Source organism: Tachyglossus aculeatus, chromosome 1, assembly GCF_015852505.1.
Source record: "Tachyglossus aculeatus isolate mTacAcu1 chromosome 1, mTacAcu1.pri, whole genome shotgun sequence".
Lineage (NCBI taxonomy): Eukaryota > Metazoa > Chordata > Mammalia > Monotremata > Tachyglossidae > Tachyglossus > Tachyglossus aculeatus.
In genome coordinates, this window is record NC_052066.1 from 79242133 (window position 1) to 79263098 (window position 20966).

The 20966-nt window shown below is 41.3% G+C and overlaps 1 protein-coding gene and 2 non-coding genes across 3 annotated transcripts in view; 1 reads left to right on the forward strand and 2 right to left on the reverse strand.

The window, feature by feature from the left end:
* GPC1 (glypican 1) overlaps positions 1–20966 on the reverse strand; it is a 480460-nt gene that overhangs the window by 179566 nt on the left and 279928 nt on the right. The gene's annotated exons all lie outside the window — the stretch shown is intronic.
* LOC119937794 lies at positions 3088–3225 on the reverse strand. The gene has a single exon (XR_005454215.1). It is a non-coding gene; the product is annotated as a small nucleolar RNA SNORA7 (small nucleolar RNA).
* Positions 3618–3755, forward strand: LOC119936269. Its single transcript, XR_005453690.1, has one exon. It is a non-coding gene; the product is annotated as a small nucleolar RNA SNORA7 (small nucleolar RNA).

Here is a 20966-nt window from a genome sequence, read left to right on the forward strand (position 1 = left end):
CAGCCTAGTGGATAAAACATGGGTCTGGGAGCTAAAGAACCTGAATTCTAATCCCAGCTCTGTCACTTGCCTGCTCTGTAACCTTGGGCAAGTCACTTCACTTCTCTGTGCTTCAGCAAAATGGAGATTCAATATGTGTTCTCCTACCTACTTAGGCTGTGAGCTCCATGTGGGACAGGGACTGTGTCTGACCTGAATTACTTGTACCTAGCCCAGGGCTTAGAGCAGCACTTGACACATAGGAAGTACTTAGCAAATACCATAAAAACAAACAAAAACACTATTGTTTCAAAGAAAGAAGCTTGTTCCTTCATTTTGGAAATGGTCAGGTGATAAAAACATTATTAGCACACCCATTTTACACATGGAGAAATGGCGTATCAGCAATGCCAGATTTGGGAGTTTTTTACAACTATATATTTATTCATATTAATGTCGGTTTCTCTCTAGACTGTAAGCTTATTATGGGAAGGGAACATGTCTGCTAATTCTGTTGTACTCTCCCAAGAGCTTAGTACATGTTCTGCACATAGTAACCACTCAATAAATACCATTGATTGGTATATATTGGTATATATAATGATCCTTACGTTTTGAAGATGACACTACCATCAGCCAGGTCTTACCCATTAGACGAGTGGATTCGTCTCTTTACAAACTTGCCTCCTGACACCCTGATGTGTCTTTATGCAGCTTTTGCTGAAGGACATCAATTCTACTCTCAATTTCTGACCTCCAGATTGTCAGTCTGCCTCAGTGGTCTCCTAACAAGACACTGCTGTGCCCCATTGTTTGAAACTTGGCTTCACCAGGCTTTAAATATTTTTTTTTCTTCTGGGATAGAATGTGTTCCCTTTCTTTTCCCCACGTAGCAGCTGTTGTCATCCAGCCTCCTCATGCATCACATACTTTCTAAGCATTCAGTGAATACCATGGCTCTATACTAGGTATTATCTGTTTCTAGCCTTAATGAGTGTACAACTGAGAAGACAAAATGAAGGTGAATGACAGGTGAAGTTGTTTATCAGAAATACTGTACTGCTATTTCATGCGCGTGCACACACACACACTTATTTCAATGTTATTTATTAAGCACTTACTATTTGCAGAGCACGATATTAACCACTTGAGAGAATACAATAAAATTGGTAGAGACAACCCCTGCCCTTGAGGAATTTATAATCTAGTAGGGGAGACTGGTGGTTAAATAATTTACAGGTAGAGTAAGCTACAAATTATCAGCCTATGTATATAGGAGAAGAGGGGAGTGGAGTGAATGTCAAAATACTTATATGACATGGACTTCAGTGCTTAGGCGATGAAGAGGGGAGAATAAGGTGGGGAGATGGGAGATTAGTCAGGAAATGCTTGAAGATGGAGAAGTGATGGTGAGTGAGATAAGAAGGGAGGTGGAGCTTCAGGCAGGAGAGAGGCCAAGAGCAAGGGGAAAGAGATCTTTGAGAGATGAGATGGAGATGTGAGAGGTCCCAAACTGAGGTACAGTAAATAAATTTGAATTAGAAGAGTGGCTGGGTGGGTGGGCTGGGTTTTAGTGGGAGAAGAGTGAGGATAGTTAGAAAGGGGAGAACTGATTGAGTGCCTTAAATTTGATGGTGAGGAGTTTTTTCATTTGGAAATGGATGAGTAACCATTGGAGGTTTTGAAGAATGGGGAAATATGCTCAGGGCAATTTTGAAGATAATAAATGTTAATGATAATGAGCATCGGTGAGGCTTGTCCAGTGCACTGAGATCAATGTATTTCAGGGAGGGTTTCCTGGAGGAGGAAGAGCCTTGAGTTGTACTTTAAAGAATGAGGGAAAAAGAGGTTTGGCATAAGGGAAGACAAAGGCCGTTCTGGGCCCATGGTATTATCTGTTCAGGAGCTAGGAGGTATGGGTGAAGTGCTCTGAATTAGGATCAGTGAGAAGGTTTTGGTTGCTGAAGAAGATTCCTGAGAGTAATCAGAAGGCAGTTAATAGGGTTTGGCCACAAGATAGATCTGCTTGAATCAGGGGGATCAATGAGGAACAACTGGAGCCACTGAGAGAAATTAGTTCTAAAGATAAGCAACATTGCAGATGTTCAGGGCCTAGAAAAAAATATATATATGAGGAGCAGCAAGGCCTAGTGGATAGAACTTGGGCCTGGGAGTCAGAAGGTCAAAGAATCCCGGTTCTGCCACTTGTCTGCTATGTGAACCTTGGGCAACTCCCTTCACTTCTCTGGGCCTCAGATACCTCATCAGCAAAATGGGGATTGAGACTGTGAGCCCCATGTGGGACAGGGACTGTGTCCAACCTGATTTACTTGTGTCCACCCCAGCGCTTAGTACAGTGCCTGACACATAGTAAGTGCTTAGCAAATACCACAATTATTATTAATAGTATATATATATATGTGTGTGTAAAAATATATATAGATAGTTTGATTTACATATGCCCTTGCATTTTTAGTTCTAGCTGAAGTCTATCTGCTATAGAAAGATATTTGTGTTCTCCTAATTCCACAATATATAGATAACTGGAAGGTGCAAATGGCTAAGGAGAGGTGAGAGCTGAAATTCAGTGTTCAGTAATCCGTTTTTTAGCTAGCCTGTCCTCTTCCGTACCAGACTTGACACTGACATGGGAGAGAAGTCTATGAGTCAACAGCATTTATCAATCAACTGGGTACTAAGTGCTTGGGAGAGTTCAACAAAATCAGTAGATATGATCCTTGTACTCTAGGAACCCACAATTTAATGGTATTTATTGAGTTCTTACTATGTACATAGCACTATACTAAGCATTGGGAGAAAACAAAGTAACAAACCTGGTGGACATGTTCCCTGACCACAAGGAACTTACAATCTAGAGGCACTTGTTGTCTTATGCTGTCGAGTCATATCTGACCCACAGCAACACCGTAGATACATCTCTCGCAGAACACCCCACTTCCATCTGCAATCGTTCTGGTAGTGTATCTACACAGTTTTCTTGGTGAAAATATGGAAGTGGTTTACCATTGCCTTCTTCCACATAGTAAATGTAATTCTCCACCCAGGACCCTCTTCCATGCTGCTGCTGCCCAGCACAGGTGAGTTTTGACTTGTAGCAGATTGCCTTCCACTCACAAGCCACTGTCCAAGCTAGGAATGGAATGGGTATGCCTCTGCTTGACTCTCCCTCCCGTAGTTGTGACTGGTAGAGTACTGGAAACTCTCCAAGTGTGACCCTGAGAGGGGAGAAGCATTTAGATATTGAAATAAATTACAGATGGAAGGAAGCAATAGTGTATAATGATATGTGCATAAATGCTCCTGAAGTGTTGAGGAGGGGATGTAAGCTCGTCCTCTAGAGTGTAAGCTCATTGTGGGCAGGGAATATGTTCATTTATTGTTATATTGTACTCTCTCAAGGGCTTAGTACAGTGCTCTGCACACAGTAAGCATGGAATAAATACAACTGAAATGAATGAAATGTGGCTAGGAATTGCAGAAACAGTAATAGACAGGGAAACAGAGTGAGGAGATAAACTAATCAGGAACGAGGTTCTAGAAGAAAGTGCAGCACACCCAGAAGTTTGTATGAAATTCAACATACTTTCCAAAAATTACACCCCTAATATCATCCAACTCCCCTCTCTGGATCATAACTGGAGGGTTTCCAGTACTCTACCAGTCTTGGGTATGGGAGGGAGAGTCAAGCAGAGGCATGCCCATTCCATTCCTAGCTTGGGCAGTGGCTAGTGAGTGGAAGGCATTCTGCTACCAGTCAAAAGTCACCTATGCTGGGCAGCAGCGACATGGGATAAAGTCAAGGGTGGAGACTGAGGTTTACTGCATGGAGGAAGGCAATGGTAAACCACTTCTGTATTTTTACTAAGAAAACTCTAAGGATTCACTACCAGAATGATTGCAGATGGAGGTGGGACATTCTGGGAGAGATGTATCCATGGAGTCACTATGGGTTGGAGATGACTCGACCACAGAAGGCAAGACAATAGCATCCAATTAATAATAATAATGATGGCATTTATTAAGCACTTACTATGTGCAGAGCACTGTTCTAAGCACTGGGGAGGTTACAAGGTGATGAGGTTGTCCCACGGGGGCTCACAGTCTTCATCCCCATTTTACAGATGAGGTAACTGAGGCCTAGAGAAGTGAAGTGACTTGCCCAAAGTCACACAGCTGACAATTGGCAGAGCCGGGATTTGAACCCATGACCTCTGACTCCCAAGCCTGAGCTCTTTCCACTGAGCCACGCTGCTTCTCTACCCAGCATGGCTGCCATAACCCATGTGAAATCATGTTCTTCTCCTTGTCTGGAATATGGAAGGGCTGTTAGTATCCATCTAGCTCAAAGTACATCTGTACATTGTATCTGTACAATGGGGATGAAGACCTTGAGCTCCATGCGGGACAATCTTTTTTTTTCAGTGCCTAGAACAGTGCATCACACATAGTAAGTGCTTAACAAATGCCATCATTATTAGTATTATTAAAGTGATAGCTTTGACTGGGACCAATGCTAATTTAGTTGTCCTTAACATTTTAGAGATGTATAATCACACTGTTGCCTTTCAGCATAAAGTATGACTTGTCTAATCATTTTGGTTGTTGAAGGACAGTATAAAAGCAGAAACAGGACTTGGCCACTGCATTTTTAAGACAGCAACTACTCAGTACCATTGCTTTTTCCTGTTCAGTCAAAGCCCTCACGGAGTGACACCCAAAGACAAAGGACAGAAATTTCCCATCAACCCACTCTCCACTAAAAGTCAGGAGGCTGAAGGAAATGTTCTTTTTTGTACCACCTGCTTAGATCTCTCAACATAATTTCACTCCTGCCGGAATTCAATATCACCCGATTTCTTGGCATGAAGGGTCAGATTTCAGTAATATTATTTCTCAGGCCCTGCCTTGTCCCCTTTGAGTCAGAAAAAGTACAGCTGGATAGCATCTGCTTTGGAATACCCCAAGCAATTTACATAAATAAGAAGTTTCCAGAAGCACTGGGGAGCCCTTGAAAGACTAGAGCTGAGCCCAAGTACTGGAGAAAAGGATTCTCGATTCCCAGAATTCACCCCCAACCACTATCTGCGTTCACCCCCTTAGAGGGTCTTCAAAATTCCTTGAATCTCAACCCAGCCAACCTGCTCTATCTATATCATGGCAAAGCAAGGTTTGAAAACTAACTCAATCAATCCTATCCCTTGAACCCCTACTGAGAAGGGGGAGTAGAAATCATTAAGCACTTACAGTGTGAAGAGAATTGGTCTAAGCCCTGGAAAAGAATACACAGATGGGAAACAAAAGTGGTCCCCGGGGAAGTCATTATCTAAAAATAAAAACAGGATGAGGAGACTGGTGACAAATACACAGAGATAAAAGAAAACACTAATACAACATAAAAACAAAAACAAAGATCAGTAGGGTACTGTGGTTTGAGAAACAATTTCAGGCTCCTCACAATTCAGAGTCCACAGTTACAGCCACAGTGACTGTTAGAGTGGCAGCCACTACAGTCTTCCCAGGTTTTTAGGAAGTGACGCTAGGCTGCGGCTGCTTTTCTCTTTCCTGCTAGGGTGCTGAATGGAGGTTGAAATGGAAGTAGCACTGCATTAAGCACTTGCAAGAGTACAACAGAAGAAAAGACATGTTCCCTTGCCTCAAGGAGCATGAAGTTTAATGGGGAAGACTTACAGAAAGAAGAACAACTGAATAGCAGGCGAAGATACAAATATGTCAGGATGAAGGAGATGAATATATATGTACACATTACGTCTGAGGATGAAACAAATACGTATGACGAGATAAATGAATTGGAAAAGTTTTCCTGAAGATTTTAGGAGGACTAAAATAGGGAGGGCTAGGAAGGGTGTTAGTTCCCAGGTTGGGGAAACAGCATGAGAGAGGTGAGAGAGTTGAAGTGATGCTCAGTTAGATCAGGAACTCAGGAGGAATGAAGAATTTTTAGCACTCTAAATACTGGGGAATGGAAAAAAAATCCCTCAGGATTCTTAAATCAAATATTATAATGGTATGATTTTTCCCCAAATTTGAGATGGGGATAATAGAAATATGACTGGCTTTTTTTTCCAGAAGACAGCTATCAATTAATCATATTTTTTGAGCACTTACTGTGTGCAGATCACTATACTAGGTGCTTGGTAGAGTACAATGTAATAGAGTTGGTAAACACATTCCCTGTCCACATTAAGCTTACAGTCTAGAAGGGGATACAGACATTACTACAAACAAATTATGAATATGTTCCTTAGTACTACTGGGCTGAGGAGGGGGTGAATAAATGGTGCATATCCAAGTTCAAAGGCAACACAGAAAGGAGTGGGAGAAGAGGAAATGAGGGCTCAGTCAATGAAGGGCTCTTGGAGGAGATGTGCTTTTAATTAGGCTTTGAAGGTGATCGTCTGTCGAACATGAAGAGGGACGGCATTCCAGACCAGAGGCAGGACGTGGGTGAGAGATCAGTGGTGAGATAGATGAGATCAACATACAGTGAATAGGCTGGCATTAGAGGAGCAAAGTGAGTGGGCTGGGTTGTAGTAGAAAATCAGTAAGGTAAAGTAGGAGAGGGCAAAGTGATTGAGTGCTTTAAAATTATGGTAAGGAGTTTCTGTCTGATTTGGGGGTGGATTGGCAACCACTAGAGGTCCTTGAGGAGTGGAGAAATATGGACTGAACTTTTTTTTTTAAGAAAAATGATCCCGGCAGCAGTGTGTAGTATGGACTGAGGAGAGGAGAAACAGGAGGCAGGGAGGTAGCAAGGAGGCTGATGCAGGAATCAAGGTGGGATAAAATAAATACTTGGATTAAAGTGGTAAACATTTGGATGGAGAGGAAAGGGTAGATTTTAGTGGTGTTGTGGAGATTTTCTGATTTTAACCTTCCCACCCAAGACACCTAGAAGCTGGAAATTAAGAAATTATTAAACAAGTAACAAACACAAGTTCTCTGAGGAGGAAGGTAATGAAACTGAATGTCCTAACTTTGTCTCCTCTCAGGGGGCCAATCTATCTGCCTATGTCTTTGACGTTAGAGTTTTCCTAAGTGTTGCCAGGAAAAGAATAAAAATAAAGAATAAAAGAAAAAAAATAAGAAAAAGAAAACTGCTGTCTATATCAAGGTCTTCCCAACCTCAGCAGAGCTGCAGGTTATCAGTTATCCAGTGAATTTGGAACAGTCCCAAGCCTAGTTCCAGTCAAGCTGAAACTCCTGAATTTACCTGGTTTGAGTGATCCACACTAGCCATCATGAAGGATCAGAGTTCTCCAGCTAAATTATAACACTTGGCTGAACAAATTTAGCCCAACAAAAAATGTAACACAGGAAGATGTGGGCTGGAATTGGAGAACACTGTCTAAATTTGCAGATGTTCTATTCCCTCTGAACCAAACCATTTATGTCAGCAATATCTGCAGATTTACATTTCCTTGCTTTAAAGACATCTACATTTGAGGTCTTGGAGTCTTTCCTTGTCCCGCTGATATCTTAATGGATTTCATTGGTATTATTTCAAAATGCCCAGATCTTATGTGTCAGAAATGATTTGGAAAGTTGTCCAGGACTGTCATTTATTTCATTCTTCATTAGTATTACACTTACCCCCAAATCATCCTGAAAAGTTGCTGGATCAGTTTTATATCAACACAGGACACGGAAAACCTCACAGAAGAACTGATGAGGAGTTTTAATTCAAGTTTGCCAACAAAAGGTTATTTTCTAGCAAGTTTGAACCAGATAAAGATCTTCATTTAATATTTCCACCTCATTTCTAATTTCTTTACTCTCCATCTTTCCCCTCCCCCCTCAAAATTCTTTCCTAATAGGCAAGATGGGATCTGAATTTTACTTCCCACCATCTATCACCCAAGGGAGAGTTGAAAAAGATGAGTTTCTTCTTCTAAGAAGGTGATTTTGATGGAAAAATACACATCCTTCTGTTTGTGCGTATACATGAATTTGTTAACCGTGTCTCCCTGCAAGTCGTCTCGTAGTTAAAATGCTCACTGGGTCAGCAGGGTGGGCAAGGATTCTGGAGAACTTCCAGCCACTCAGACCTATCTGTGCTACATAGATTAAATTTGCAGTGGCCAGGGAACTTGTCTACCAACTCTGGTACGATGTACTCCCCCAAATGCTTAGTACAAAGCTCTGCATAGAGTAAGCGCCTCAGTAAATGCAATTAATGGGTTCACTGATGTAGGTTGGACTGGCCAGGACCAAAGGAATCCTCTGAGGTATTGGCGTTCCTTCAGGGCTCTCCTCAAGGCTTTCTGTGGCTTGAGGTGCACAGTTCTTTTCCCAAACCACCAGCACAGTTTCAAAGACTTGCCAACAAGATTTACCCTCAACTCTGCTGGCTCATAATCTTGTTCTGAACTTAGTTTTCCAGAGATTTTGCACGAACAGCTCTACCACGGTTCACTCTGCCACCCACAGTGATTCACCGTAACAACTTTCCATGTAATAAGAAAAAAAAATAAACTCTAGACTGAAAATGAGCAGTCAGCTACCAAAAGTACTATTTTTTAACCACAAAGTTGAAAAGAAACATATTCGCACTTTTAATTTCAGTTTCTTTTTTAGGGTTTCCTTTCAATGAATAAAGCAGTAGCAAGGGGTGGAGTGGTTGGATTTATATCTTTTAATCAACTTCCCTTGAAAAAAAAAATCCGACAGAAACAGTCTTCTTGTGTCTGAGATTTCACTTCCCTCACAGTTAGGACACTTGGTCTATTTAGTGGAATAAGGAAAAATATTAAGGGCATGGGTTTATTCATCATGCAATTCACATTCTGTTCATTATTTTTCAATCACACAATGCTTCATAAAATGAGATTTATAATGAAGAATATCTTTTAACTGAAGGGCAAATTGCAATGATTTCACTGTTTATCAGATTTGATTTAATGTAGAGCTATAACTTTCTTCAGTCAAACAGCTATAACCATGAGTAAATCCTCAGATGTGCACTTTATCATCATCACCATCATCAATATTTAATGAAGAGCACTTACTGTGTGCAGAGCACTGTACTAAGCACTTGGGAAAGTACAATAGAATAGATATAGTGGGCTCATGCCCTACCCACCATGACCTTACAATCCAGAGGAGGAATAATAATGGAAAAGTAGCATGGCATAGTAGATAGACCATGGGCCTCGGAGTCAGAAGGTCATGGGTTCTAATCCCGGCTCTCACACTTATCTGCTGTGTGACCTTAGGCAAGTCATTTTACTTCTCTGTGCCTCAATTACCTGAGTTGTAAAATGAGGATTGAGTCTAGGAGCCCCACGTGGGGCAGGGTCTGTGTCCAACCCGATAGAGAAGCAGCGTGGCTCAGTGGAAAGAGCCCGGGCTTGGGAGTCAGGGGTCATGGGTTCTAATTCCGGCTCCATGACTTGTCAGCTGTGTGACTTTGGGCAAGTCACTTAACTTCTCTGGGCCTCAGTTACCTCATCTGTAAAATGGGGACTAAGACTGTGAGCCCCATGTGTGTGGGACAACCTGGTTACCTTGTATCCCCCCCAGAGCTTAAAACAGTGCTTGGTACATAGTAAGCGCTTAACAAATGCCATCATTATTATTATTATTATTTCCTTTTTTCTTCCCCAGTGCTTAGTACAGTGCATCTCACATAGTAAACACTTAACAAATGCTACTATCATTATTATTATTATTATTATTATTATTATTATTATTATTATTATTATTGTATTTACTAAAACCTTACTAAGAGCTAAGTAGTGGGGTGGGCAAAAATTGCCAGATCAGAAACAGTCTCAGTATCACATGTTAACAATCTAAGAGACAGGGAGAGGAGGCATTTTATCCCCATTCTGTAGATGAGGAGGCACAGAGAGGTTAAGTGACTTGCCCAAGATCCCCCAGCAGGGCAGTGGTAGAGCTAGGACTAGAACCATGGACTCCTGTCTCCTGGACCCGTACTCTTTCCTCTAGGCCATCCACCACTCTTCACCTTTCCCATCAATCCCTTTCCACTCTTTCAGATTTGTCTTGAAAGTATTTGTTGAATGCTTATTATGGGCCAGGCACTGTATTAAGTGCTGGGGTAGATGCAAGGTAATCAGGTTTGACACAGTCCACGTCCCACATGGGGCTTATAATATTAATCCTATTTTACAGATGAGGTAACTGAGGCACAGAGAAGTGAAATGATTTGCCCAAAGTCACACAGTAAAGTGGCAGAGTGAGGATTAGAACCCAGATCCCTCCGACTCTCAGGTCTGTGCTCTATCCACTAGGCCATGCTGTGTTTCTGTGTTTCAGATGGGCTTTCTTAATAGTTGTGAAACAATCTATATCACTGATGACATCTGCCTTCCAATGACTAACAGTATGAAAATCTACAGTTTGCAAAATATGGAATATCATTATTGACGGACTGAACAACAATGTTCCAAATGAATTTTTATGTGACTAATAAAGTATGACTATAGAGAAGAGTCATACCCCTCATGTGCCCTAAACCTGGATTAACATGTTTGAGAAGTGTGTTCTTCATGGTTGAGAAGATTTAACATGAAATGGATGTTTTAAACTAAGGCATCATCACAGTAAATAACTCAAACCTCCTGATTGTGGAAAATCAGCAAAGGGGATGACAACATCAAAAGAATCTTCTTGGACTTATTAAGCAAAACAGTTACATTCATTCATACCATCAAGTATTCACTTACATAAAAGCAGCCCAAGTTCCAAACTCTGATATTTCTTGCATATCACAAAAACTGTCAGGCTTCATCTAAACAGACAAGACCCATTTGATAGTCCTCTCTAATGTCTAGAAACACTGCAAATTAAAGATAGTTTAAAAACAACATAAAATCTTCCTACTGCTTTCTTTCTTAGACAACAAATAGTCTGGTAGTACACAATGCAACATTCTATCATCTCATAAACCACTTATTAAAAAACGAATGAAGCTAAACTAAGTAAATCTAGCTACTCTGACTGCAAGTTGGAACATAGTAAGGGTAGGATTCTATCAAAATATATTTCCAACTCTCTACAGTGGATCGATACTTTGCATCAGCAAGACCCCCTCCATAAAAGTGACTGATATGGGGAGGAGGGCATTACTCAGAAGCTTATCTAAATAAGCCCACTTTGGATTTGATACCCCTCAATAATTCTCTTGCTACTGCTTGTTTCATCTTTTACAAACCCCATTCCCCAAACTCTCATTTTCCCTGGTAACTCTATCCATCATTCCATGACTCTGGGATGAGTTAATGAAAAGAGGTGATTTTAGCTCAGACACACATGACCCAAAAGGGACAGTGATGGAAGGGGAGTGGAATGGAACCACTTGTTAACTCACTCACTCACTCATTCACTCATTTGTATTTATTGAGCGCTTACTCTGTGCAGAGCACTGTACTAAGCGCTTGGGAAGTACAAGTTGGCAACTCCATTTCTTCAGCTTCTTTAGGAAGTGAAAACCATGAAAACCTAGGTATGGTCCATAAAAGTCTTAAACCAACATGTAGTGGTAACTTTTCTGAGATGTTCATATTCTCATGGTGCTTTCTCCAATACCCCCCACTCCTCCATGCTCTAAGTGTAATTCTACTGCTCAAAGGAAAATTTTCAAAGACAAAAGAAAACAGTCCAATGAGCAAACAAAGCGCAGGGCATGAGAGTTCAGCCTATATTCACATGAATCATTTCAGTATTAGTTCAGTCACTTGAAATTTAACTTTATACCACTTGGACTCCCAACCAAAATTCATTTAGCAGAACTCCAGTGTCGTTTTCATTTGCAAAACAAAGCAAAACAAAAAAGCTCACTGGGGCTGTACAAACCACAGGATCCAACTAATAACCTCAGGGACCCAGAAATAAGTTATTACCCTTGTGGAGATCTAGCCCAGTTGCTTTTGGAAGCATAACAGAAAATGTAGAGAACAGAAGCCATTTTCAAGGAGTCTATTTGTAAAATCCTCAACTAAACCAATTCCTTCATGCTAAAATCCCTGGTGTGGTGCCATGCCCAGGCTACAAAGCTCAGTTACAGGTAGTTTCTTGAACAATCAGGTGCTAGGTTGGCAGTGTGGTCCAGTAGAAATGGCCCAGGCCTGAGAGTCAGAGGATCTGGATTTTAATCCTGACTCTGAACTTGTGGTCCTTGCGACTTTATCCATGCTACATAACTTTTCTGTGCCTCAGTTTCTTCAGCTTTAAAATGGAGACTCAATACCTGTTCTCTTTCCTACTTATACTGAGGCCCTCATGTAGGAAAGAAATTGTGTCCAACCAGCTTCTGTTGTATCTACCTCAGAATTTAGCACAATGCTTGGTACCCAAAGGCACTTAAATAATACAATTATAAATAAAAAACATACATGCAGTCAAGTTTACTGGAAAAATTATTTGCCTCTTCTCACCCTCCCTCTTATCCCCACTTCTTCCACCTTGGTTTCCTTGAAGCTGTCTTGATCTGTAGAACCTAACCACAAGTTGCTGAATTTTTTTTAGTGGTATTCGTTAAGAACTTACTTTGTGTCAAACACTGTTCTAAGAGCTGGGATAGATACAAGTTAATTAAGTTGGACACATCCCTGTCCCACATGGGGCTCACTGTCTAAGTAGAAGACCAGATTTTGAAGGATCTACTGTTCTTATGATTCTATGTCCCAGTTCCTGCCTTTGAATTCCTTTTGTCAAATTCCAATAGTCCTGTCCACATTTGTAAAGCTCAGTTAAGCACTAAGTACAGTGCTCTGCACACAGTAAGCGCTCAATAAATGTGATTGAATGAATTTAATGCTATATTCAAGATCTAGACTGCTCCAGGGCTTTCCTAGAACCAAATTTCATTCCATCTGTGAGCAAATCTAAATCTCCATTGCCTGTTACAGGAAATGAGGCACAGAGAAGTTAAGTGACTTTCCCAGGGTCACACAGCAGACAAGTGTCAGAGCCGGGATTAGAACCCAGGGTCTTCTGACTTCCAGGCCGTTGCTCTATCCACTGTGCAACACTATTGGGATACACATGCAAATTTGTGCCCACCACCTCATGGAATTCTGTAATTGCCGATACAAAAGGAAAGAAAAAAGGCTTGCACAGAGTCCTTTAAAAATCAACTCTCGCATTTCACTTATCAGAGAAGTGTAAAAAGCCTAGTTAGACATTCCTGTTGGTTCGCTATCTCAGTTTTTAAAAAACGATATTCACAAATAAATTATCGAACAAGATCTGTCCAGAATCTTCTCAGGATTTTGTCCTGGCATAACTGTATAACATTTAGGGAGGAGGCAAAAGATGGAAGGAAGCAGTGTTTCTGAGTGGAGAGAGAACAGTCCTGAGAGTCAGAAGGATCTGGGTTCTAATTCTGACTCAGCCATTTGTCTGCTGTGTGACTGTGGGCATGTAGCCTCACTTGTTTTTGCAGCAGTTATCTCATGTGTAAAGTGGGGAGTAAGACTGTCATCCCTACGTGAGACAGGGACTGTGTCCAATCTGATTAGCTTGACTCTATCCGAGTTCTTAGAGCTGTGCTTGGCGTAAGCGCTTAACCATTACCATTAAGAAAAAAATGTTGCAGCTGATCAATCAGTCAATCAATGTATTTATTGAGCACTTACCACGTGCATAGCACTATGCTAACTGTTTGGGAAAGCACAACACAACAGAGGTGGTAGATATCCCTGCCCACCAGGATCTCATGGTCTATACCTACAGCTTCTTATGCTCTAAGACTATTGAAAGCACTCAGTTGGAGAAGGAATCAGATCCTGAACTCTCTCTAGGTCTGCTCCACTCTGAACTCTGCCTTACAAAAAGAGGTTTGATGAAAAACTAGATTTTTGAATGAAAACGATTTATTTGTGGAGTCTACTGAAGTAACATATCACCTTTGCATTCTTAATTTTGGAAGATGACTGTTCCCTTTTAGTTTTTAGATCCAAACTCAAGTCCCAATCGTTCCTTCAAACTTTCCTGACCTCTAACTGTGCCACTTCATGCTATTTTTCTTAATTTATTTCCCCCTACGCTGAATTTTCATTTTACTTTTACCTGAGGTATTTGGGAAATGTGGCATATGGGGGCAATTATTTTGTGTTTTATAAATAAATCAATGGTATTTATTTAGCTCTTATTGTGTGCAGAGCACTGCACTAAGCACCTGGGAGGGTACAGCACAATACAACAGAGTTGGTAGGCATGATCCCTGCCAACAATGAGCTTATAGTGTTTTTGTGCCAGTATGTTGGCTTTCTGTCTAACTTTCCTTATATTGTGAGATCCTAGGTAGCTGGGTTGGTGTCTTTTTTTTTCCTTTAACTTTATCAACACCACCAGTTACAACGGTACCCAAAGTAATTGCTAAAAATGTTTAAGACGATCCAGAGCTAAACCACAGGTAAAGTGAAATCATTGACTAGAAAGCCCACAAAATGATCACAAATCCCCTTTTCCCATTCCTTCCAAATCTTAAAGTGATGATTTTATCAACAGAGCTCACACTGCCTGCCTTGAAGGCTAATCTGGACCTGACCATGCCAGCTGTGCACAAATATTTTTCTGCAAGAGCAAAGGGCTATACTGGTACAGTTACTGTTCCACAAAGCCTTCCCTCTGCTTTCCAATGACTTTCACTCTGGCAAAACATGAAATTGTGCCTTTCCCAGCAATTTCCCTCTTCATTTTCATGCCCAGGTGTGTACCAAAGGCAATTTGAGCCACATGGTTCAATTTCATTCCAGTTTCATTCTTCCAAATGAAATTCATTAAGAACGTGCTGATGTCAATCAATCTTCTATACTGTGAGCCCGCCTTCTAGACTGTGAGCCCACTGTTGGGTAGGGACCGTCTCTATATGTTGCCAACTTGTACTTCCCAAGCGCTTAGTACAGTGCTCTGCGCACAGTAAGCACTCAATAAATACGACAATGAATTGAAAGTATCTACTGAGTTTCCCCAGTGTGCAGAGACTGTACTAAATACCTTAGAAGAGTACAACAGGATTAGTAGACATACTCTCTGGCCTCAAGAAAGTTACAGTCTAACAGTGGAGACAGATCTATCAATCAATAAATAAATCATATTTACTGAGCACTTACTGTGTGCAGTGCACTATACTAAGCACTTGAGAGAGAACAATATAACAATAAAACAGACATTAGTTACAAACAGGAGAAAGAAACAGAGCAAAAAGTGAAGTATGCAAGAACTGGGTACAGAGGGAAGTGTGTAACTAGGTATTTGGATGTCTTGGAAGTGTTGAAGTGGCTGCTGGGAGGCCATTTAAAGTGGGGAGATTTGATATTAATCGGGGAAGGTCTCTTGGAAGACACGTGATTTCAGAAAGGCTTTGAAGAGATGAGCACAGTATCATGTTGGATGTGGTTAAGTGAGTTCCAGGCAGTCAGGAAGGTAAGAAAAAGAGGTTGGCTTTGGGAGAGATGAAAGTGGGGCACAGTGAGTAGCTTGGTTGGAAATGAATGAAATGTGTGAACTGGGGTGTAGTCAGAGTAGAGAGTAGATCCGTAGGAAGGAGAAAGCTGATAGAGTACCTTACAGCCAGTGGTCAGGAATTCCTCTTTAATAGGTGGAGAGGAATGGTAACAATTTGATTACTTTTTGGTTGGGGGCAGGGGAGGGAGACGTGTAGAATAATATTTTAGATGATCTGTACAGAAAAGTATGGCCGAAGAAGGGAGAGATGAAGGTAAGGAGATTAGGGTTAAGGATGCTGTTGCAGTAGTTAAGCCAGGATGTGAAAAGTGCCAGAACCAATGTCCTGGTTATTTGGAGGAAGATGAAAAAATGGATTCTAGAAATGTGGATGGATATCTAAAAAACTCCCAAAAGGAAATTTGCTTTGAAATAGAAAGTCCCATTGTAGCCCATGTGGAAAGAAAATGAAACTAGGAAAGGGTTGAACTCAATTCAGTGAAGATCAGACAGTCCTTAGAGCTGTAGATAGGCTTGAAACAACAATCAAATGCTTGTTTACATGTTTACCATGTAAAACATGTTTACCAGACCATTGAAAGAATAAATGAAGGTCATACAGACCCCACAAAACCTCTGTATTGGTTCCTATCCGAGCAATGATTAGGTCATAAATCCACTAGGATTAGGTAGAAGCCTTTCTATTTTCTGGCTAGAGTGGATATAATAATAATAATATTAATAATGATAGCAGTATTTGTTAAACATTTACTGTGTGCCAAGCACTTAGGTAATCAAGCTGTCCGACATGGGGCTCACAGTCTTAATCCCAATTTTACAGATGAGGTAACTGAGGCCTAGAGAAGTTAAGTGACTTGTCCAAAGTCACACAGCTGATAAGTGGCGGAGCTGGGATTAGAACCCACGGCCTCTGACTACTAAGCCTGGGCTCTTTCCACTAAGCCACGCTGCTTCTGGATATATTCTTCTTTAAGTAGGACCAGAATAAAAATCCAGTTGGCACCTCCTCTGAGCCACACTGTTATTTGGATCAGTCATGCAAGACCTGTAGATAGTTTCAGATGCTCAAAATATTCCTCAGGTGCCACACAACCTCAAAAAAATACAGAAAAAAATTTTGGCAAGAAGAAAGGGAGAAAATGAGTTTGTCATTGGTAGACTGAAACAAATCATCACTTGTGAAGAACCCTAAAAGCCACCTATACCACATACACTAATTCCACAGTTATAGCATGTGGTAAAACCCAAGGAAATTGGAACCGAGGCTGCCGCAGTCAGCATATTTGGCTTTCATCGTCTGGACTCTTTTCTGGTAAATATTGAATCAGTTGCTAGGGGATTTTGCTGGACAATATGATATCACACTGTTATTACCCTGGTAGCTATAAATCATCCCAGAAAAAACAAAAGTGTTGTTCAAACCCAGAATTGATTTCTTGTCAATACAGCTGAGGTAGGAAAGTCTCAAGAATCCATTTTGTAATCCAGCTCTGACTTCAGCTGCTAGTCCTGCTAATCGGGCTTTGTTCAAAGAGACAACACGATATTTCTTTGTCACAGAGGGACATTCTGGAATGCATTTTCAGATTAAATGCTTCCTCAATATCAAACAATTGTATCCTTTCCTGGTACACTAGTACACACAGGCATTCGGCACAAACCAAAGTCCCATGTTACAAGCAGGCTGTCCAAAGGGCCCAAAGGATGCATCCTAGAAAAATGAAACACAGTCTCTTCTTTCATTTACCAGAACACAGCCAGGATAAACACTGGAGACATTTAATTATAGAGCAGATTCACAAATATGTTCCTAATGAAGGATATATATATATAGAGAGAGAAATTGGTGATAAAGAAACAGTCCAGTGTGACTGCCCTATTTGTTTCTAATTAGCCTCCCATCACATTAAGACAAATTTATGCTACCCCATTAAAAATTATTGCAGAAGGCAATCAGCAAAGGTTGTGGGCAGATGCATGCTAAAAGTCATGACTGTGAAAGAATGTCCCAACCTACTAAAAAAAATGAAAATCTAAAAATGACATAAATATCAATATCTAGTGAAGCAGTGGGGTTATTTAAGTGCTCCTTTCCTTGCATCTTACCCTCCTAAATGGAATTGCATGAAAGATGACTGGGAGAACCAGTATCTTTCCTGTCTGATATCACATTCAGTTTTCTTCTCCCTCCGGGGTATACAATTCAAGAGGGAAAAGGCCACATATATAAGAGGTGTGCAATTAATTGGGTAGATGTTTGGAATGTGCAGCGAGGGGAGATATAAGACAATTTGATGCCTTTCTTTAACTAAGGATAAGGTGTGGCCTCATCCACCAGCTAAGCTTTCTATCAAAGTGTTTTCAGCTTCTCCCTTATTCCTGATGCAAGCAGACAATTTTTTTTCTGGCCAGGGTTTAAAAGCGAGACAGCCTCTAAATTCCTGTGGTTAAACCCAGCCCATGTAGACAAAATGGTTTAGCTACTTACCGTGATCAGAGAGAAGACCTCTTCAGAGACAAACCTCTTTGCACAGAGACCAAATATGTTCCTTATCTCAAGTCAACATCTTTTATCATTTCTGATTGATCAGAAACAGCTCTACAGAACAGCAAATCATCTTTTCCTGCTGCCAGGACAGTACTTAGTGCTACTGTTATTTTAAATGTCAGCATCTGAGAACTCATTCAGTTACAGTAAAAAGCAAGGGTTGTTTTTTTTTCCTTCCCCTAGAATTCCTTTCACCTGATATAAGTCCATCTTAAATAACAACATCAGCCAGAAAGCATAAGCTGGCGGCTGAAAACTTAAAATTGTTCCAGACAGCCAATTATAAACTCTTAGCAACTTAATTCCAAGTTTTCAAAGACCAGACAAATTTGAGGCTAGGTTGCTCCTCTCATTCTGGACCAAGCCTGGATTTCTGGGACCAAGCTAAGCCCTCCAATGACCCTACTGTACCCCAAAAGTATATTTGTCTCTTTATCACAAAATCCTTTGAGGCTGAACCGGAATAGAGGACACTTCCAAAGGCCATGCAGCTTCGCCCTTGCTGTATCGGTTCCCTGAATCCCTTCTTGCCACTCCAACTCAGACCCACAAGTCAGACACAGCCCCTGCTGTAGCTTTCAGAAACCTGGAGCCTTAATGAAAATGAAATCAAAATCACCCCACCCTCATTTCAGGGCCATCGTTCTGGTCTTTTGTAAACGGATTCCTTTCTGAGCATTCCTCCCTCCCTTGTTCTCTTCCTCTCTCTCAAGAATCTCTCAAGAATCTCCAGTGAGCCCCTAGTCTCTCGGTAGTGGAGATGGCTTCTTTCTGGTCATAGAAAGCAATTGAGAGCTGTTTCGGAATGGATGTTGGTCATTCTAAAATGTCCAGAAAACCGGGCAGCTACAATAAACACTCGATCACAAGAAAATTACACATTTCCAACTGAAAGAGCAACGTGGACACAGTGCCCACTGAACTGCCTAAAGAGAGGTTGATACTGCCAACAGTTTCTTCTGGCACATGCTTCTGCTATGTGATGGAATCCCAGGATGTTGTGGGATCAACCAGGCTGCCTATCTGTAGGTTTGAAAAACGTCCAGGATCATCAAACAGATGCCATAGGGCTAGTATGGAAGGGCGGGCAAGAGGAAGACCCTTCTAGAGCGACGATCAAAACTCATCCACAGATCACATGTCCACAAGCAGAAACATGGAAGACGAGTGTGGAGGGGCTGAGCAGGAGAGACGTAGAAAAGCTGAGATGAGAGATACCATGGACAAGAATCAGGTAGGGGAGACAACCAGTGAGACTGGATATTTATTCCAGCGCTTAGAACAGTGCTTTGCACATAGTAATTGCTTAATAAATGCTATTATTATTATTATTATCTCTGCTATTAATAATTAATAACAAAGATGGTACCTGTTAAGTGCTTATTATGTGCCAAGCACTGTTCTAAGAGCTGAGGTAGATACAAGTTAATAATAATAATAATAATAATAATCATGGCATTTATTAAGCACTTACTATGTGCAAAGCACTGTTTTGGGGAGGTTACAAAGTTATCAGGTTGTCCCACATGGGACTCACAGTCTTAATCCCCATTTTACAGATGAGGTAACTGAGGCACAGAGAAGTTAAGTGACTTGCCCAAAGTCACACAGCTGACAAGTGGCAGAGCCATGATTCGAACCCATGACCTCCAACTCCCAAGCCTGGGCACTTTCCACTGAGCCATGCTGCTTCAATCAGATTGAATCAGATTAGTCAGATTGGACAGAATCCCTGTCCCACATGGGGCTCACACTCTTATCCCCATTTTACAGATGAGGTCGCCGAGAAACAGAGAAGTGTAGTGATTTGCCCGAAGTCACACAGCAGACATATGGTGGAGCCGGGATTACAACCCAGGTTCCTCTGATTTCAGGGCTCAGACTCTATCCATTATGCAACGCTGCTCTCCAACTCCCTCATTGCATTCACAAACCTCAGCCTGAATTTAGTTTCTGCAGGTCTAAATCCAGATTCCAAAATCACTGAGAAGAGGCCAGGGTCACACCTAAGGGGACCTCTTTCAAAAGAGGCAGGGCGGGAACTGGAAAGAAAAGGAGCAGAACTATTTGTTGCTATCGCGATGATGGGAGCGCTCAATCAATCAATCCATGAATCATATTTATGGAGCACTTACTGTGTGCAAAGCACTGTACTAAACGCTTGGGAGAGCACAACACAACAGAGTTGGTAGACACTTTGCCTGCCCACAAGGCACTCACAGACTAGAACGAGAGATTCAAGTGTGAAAATTCAGTACTCTAGAATTGAGAACCAGTGTAGAAGACTTCATTAGCATAATAGTGGTTTGTGTAGCATCACTCATACTCTTTCACTTGTCAGTCATATTCCTCTTTGGGCAAGGAGTTCAACATGCAAGTAGGCCAGCTTGTGAAGTGCGTGCTACAGCTTTTAAAGAGGAGGACAGATTTAAGGCTGAAGAAACCACAGCATAGTGCTTATGCCGTGCTGTAACATCACAACCTGGCAGGCCACTGCTTTGATAGTCAGCACAGTCCTGGTCTTTGTGAGTCATTTTCATTATTCATTATTCCCCCTCCCCATCCCCCCCGCCTTACCTCCTTCCCCTCCCCACAGCACCTGTAGATATGTTTGTACAGATTTATTACTCTATTTATTTTACTTGTACATATTTACCATTCTATTTATTTAATTTTGTTAATATGTTCTGCTTTGCTGTCTGTCTCCCCCTTCTAGACTGTGAGCCCACTGTTGGGTAGGGACCATCTCTATATGTTGCCAACTTGTACTTCCCAAGTGCACTGCACACAGTAAGCGCTCAATAAATACGATTGAATGAATGAATTATTCATAAGCCCATTCACTTCCCTAGGTGGTACTCCCAAGGTGCTTCTCGGGAGCATGGCTTAGTGGATAGAGCACAGGCCTGAAAGTCAGAAGGTCATGGGTTCTAATTCTGGCTCCGTCACATGTCTGTTGTGT